Here is a 3,119-nt window from a genome sequence, read left to right on the forward strand (position 1 = left end):
TTGCCGCATTGATCACATGCGTACAGTTTCTCTCCAGTGTGGATGTTCATGTGTCCCTTAAGGATTGATGATTGTGTGAAGCTCTTCCCGCACTGATCACAACTGAATGGTTTCTCTCCAGTATGAACGCTCATGTGAACATCAAGACTTTTTTTGCTTGTCAAACTCTTTCCACACTGAGTGCAGGTGAAAGATTTATTGGCTCTTCTTTTCTTTAAATCTTTCTGTTTAGTTTGAGAGCAACTCGAGGGGTTTTCTCTACTTTTGACATGATTTCTCTCCTCAACTTCACTCAGTTCTTCATTCTCCTCATTATCTTCATTTAACTCTGAAATAAAAGTAAAACTGCTTTATTTTGAGTTAGTCATAAAAACAGAGAAATGTGAAAGGAGATAAAAATGCACCCTGATGTAAACATAATTTATAAAAATGCATCAAAAAGATATATATGTCTCTCTGAAACTTTAACTATTTGTAAGTATTATAGACACAAATCCCATGTTTCTACAGGAATAACTATTAAATATGTTTGATCAACAACAAAATATCTAACATACATTAATTTTGTTAAAAAAGTATCCATATCATAGAAAGTATTTTAATATATGATGCTTCCTCTAGATCAGGGATCACCAACCTTTTTGTGAGTGAGGGCCCCCTGAAGGGATAAGATAGTCTCACTAGCTACTTGTTTGATATACTCCAATATATATATATTGTATACTGTGTATACTGTACACACAACTTTTTTTTAAATATCTTGATATATTGCCACTAATAAACATTAATTATTTCTCACAAGCATTTTTTTTTAACAATCCAGGAAAATATTCCAGAAAATGTATAAAAATAGGCTAACACAATAATTGTTTTTCCATATCATACAATATTGATATTTATCATGATATTCATTTACCATTAACGGGGAAGGAAAAGCTTTCCACGTGTTTGTTAGACCTTGAGAATGAAGGTAAACATAACTTTGTTCACAATTAAATTCCACAGAGGAGTTATGTTTTAATTTAGGGCCCCATGAAATGCATTTCATTTTTCCCTAAATTCTGTGTTTTCCATTTGATTTATTATGGATTCTGTGTTTTAAGATTCAATACAAATGTATCATAAAAAAATGGTTTCTAGTGAAATTAATTAATACAACTTTAACAATTTTAAAATGTAATCAAATGAAAATCAATTTAAAACAATCCATTGCATTTTCACTTTATCAGATAAGATGCTGCACAACAGAACTGTATAAATTAATAATAATAAATAACTTGCATGTTTTACCTATTCCCCTGCCCGCGTCGCATCTTTGTCAAAACAAAAGCACTGTGTAAATGACGCCTAGCGCTAAATATATGGTCCTTCACAGAGCGCGTTACACGTGAGCGGTTTATCACGTGCGCCGACATGCTGTTGGATCGTTCTTTTCTCTTTACTGTTAACACCGGCATATTGTCAAAGTGTCTAATTCTAACATTTGGTAATATTTCTATTCAAAATCGCGATTCCTCGATTTCTAAAAAATTAAATCGTGGCAAAACAATAAATTCGAATTAATTGATAAAATCGGGAAAAATCGCCCAGCCCTAATTTGACTGTAATTTTTCTTAAATGAAACTGCATAAAGCTGGTGAAGTGACTCTCCGAGCATCTCTGGAGATGAAGTTCATGTGTTCATGTCCTCATATATTTAGACACAGAAGCGAGTCACGTGTGTTTGAGTTTGTGTATCAGACGAAACTATTCCATGCATTCACACAGACACACAGAACATGCAGACTGATTAGCGACATGCACTGACTGGCTGCTGTAACATTTATCTCTGTTGTGTAATAAGATGTTAGATTAATCCATATTGAATAAAAATGTCAAGAGCTTGTCATCATTATTAACATAAATTTGATCATAATCTCGATATGATATCATTTATCACCTGACGCTAATTCAGACTATTTATAGATTGTGCTTGGCGAGCGCCTCAGAGACTCCATGCGGGCTACCGGCACCACGTTGGTGACCCCTGCTCTAGATTATTCAACAGCTCTAAAGATTTTCCTGTTACAACAAATATAATACTGTTTGAAGCTTTATAACATTCAGCCTCATTAATGAAGAATAAACACCAACCTGTTAGTTCTTCAGTATCTTCAGTGTGTTTGATTCTGCAGGGTTCTGGATCTCTCATCTTCTCTCTGTCCTCTTTAATAAACTCAGTCATTTATTGCTGAATTACTGTGGGAGGAGCTTCACTGATGATGTGGTACAGTGGGCGGAGCTTCACTACCAGTGAACATGTGGGAGGAGGAGCTTATCTGCCAAAATCAATTGAATTGTCAAAAACGTGATAACTGTCAGAATGACTGATTTAGGCGCGCCAACTGAAGAGTTGTTTAGAAGTAAATAAAATAATCAAATGTAAAATAATAATAATGTGTTCTGCTGCAAGTTCTCATACTTGATCTCATGTTTTCTCATGGTTTATTGTTGAGCTGTTGAATTGTTCTGTTAAAATAATCAGTTCCAAGCCTTTGACACTTTTTTAGCTTTAAGTGTCCATTCACAGGAGATCTGAAGACATCAGCATAATAAATGAGAAAACAGGAGCTATTGACATGAAATAAAGAGTCTTTTCAGCAGCTCTGTTAATATTGATGAGCCTCAGACGATCAACACTCATTCAACAAGACATTCAGGATCATCAGCAGATCATCTCACTTTATTCTCAGTGTTTGCTGATAGAAACACATTATTTGAGTCAGGATATATGATAAAAGTCTAGTTCTCACAATATGTATAAAACATAAATAATACAAAAAATTAACGCTAAAGTAAATAACTGCCCTAAAGCACCATAATATGCATGTATAATCTAAATAGTTTGATTTTCTAATAACTATTCATTGCAATGAAGTAATCAACTCATTAAAGTTTTGTACAGAAACAAACAATGACCATAAAACATCTTCAACATCTAGGTGCCTTAAGTTTTTCTGCCCTCATGAAGTGTTTTGTTTGTCAGGCTGAGTTATATGTTTCAAAATGGCTTCTTGGGCACTTAAGATTAGTTTCTGGAAAGAATCTTCACCTTAAATGTGTAAAGGCGGGGTGTAGTT

General features: G+C 34.0%; 1 long non-coding RNA gene across 1 annotated transcript; it reads right to left on the minus strand.

Annotated features, from left to right (window-relative positions):
• Nucleotides 1-257: 257 nt before the first annotated feature.
• Nucleotides 258-2,165, minus strand: LOC107681524 (uncharacterized). Its single transcript, XR_001633266.1, has 2 exons — nucleotides 2,134-2,165; nucleotides 258-328 (listed from the first exon to the last, which is right to left on the minus strand). It is a non-coding gene; the product is annotated as an uncharacterized LOC107681524 (long non-coding RNA).
• Between the last annotated feature and the right edge of the window lie 954 nt (nucleotides 2,166-3,119).

The sequence above is a fragment of the Sinocyclocheilus anshuiensis genome, unplaced genomic scaffold (genome assembly GCF_001515605.1).
Source record: "Sinocyclocheilus anshuiensis isolate Anshui unplaced genomic scaffold, SAMN03320099.WGS_v1.1 scaffold6527, whole genome shotgun sequence".
Lineage (NCBI taxonomy): Eukaryota > Metazoa > Chordata > Actinopteri > Cypriniformes > Cyprinidae > Sinocyclocheilus > Sinocyclocheilus anshuiensis.